Source organism: Eurypyga helias, unplaced genomic scaffold, assembly GCF_000690775.1.
Source record: "Eurypyga helias isolate BGI_N326 unplaced genomic scaffold, ASM69077v1 scaffold28513, whole genome shotgun sequence".
NCBI classification, from domain to species: domain Eukaryota; kingdom Metazoa; phylum Chordata; class Aves; order Eurypygiformes; family Eurypygidae; genus Eurypyga; species Eurypyga helias.
Genome location: NW_010240995.1, coordinates 5,036 through 5,284, shown reverse-complemented (window position 1 = coordinate 5,284; position 249 = coordinate 5,036). Strand labels below are relative to the sequence as shown.

The window sequence follows — 249 nt, the reverse complement described above, 5'->3', positions numbered from 1 at the left end:
GGGTGTCCTTCTCTGGCCCCTCAAAACAGAAGATGCAGCTATGCCTGGCTCAGACTTCTGCAGGGACCACAGGTCAGGAACAGCCCAGTTTAAGGAGGCTGGCACAGTTTTGATTGGATTACAGAGGCTGCGGTAATCTGGGAATCAGTGACAGATTGAGGCCGCTTTTTGCCAGGTGGGACAGTTTGGTGACGTAAGGAAGAGGGCCCATGCACCTGGCTGGGATATTCCGAATACCCAGGGCCGATG

At 54.6% G+C, this 249-nt stretch overlaps 1 protein-coding gene across 1 annotated transcript in view; it reads right to left on the bottom strand.

The window, feature by feature from the left end:
* XYLT2 (xylosyltransferase II) overlaps window positions 1-249 on the bottom strand; it is a gene marked incomplete at both ends in the record, with an annotated part of 5,602 nt that overhangs the window by 4,866 nt on the left and 487 nt on the right. The window lies entirely within an intron of this gene.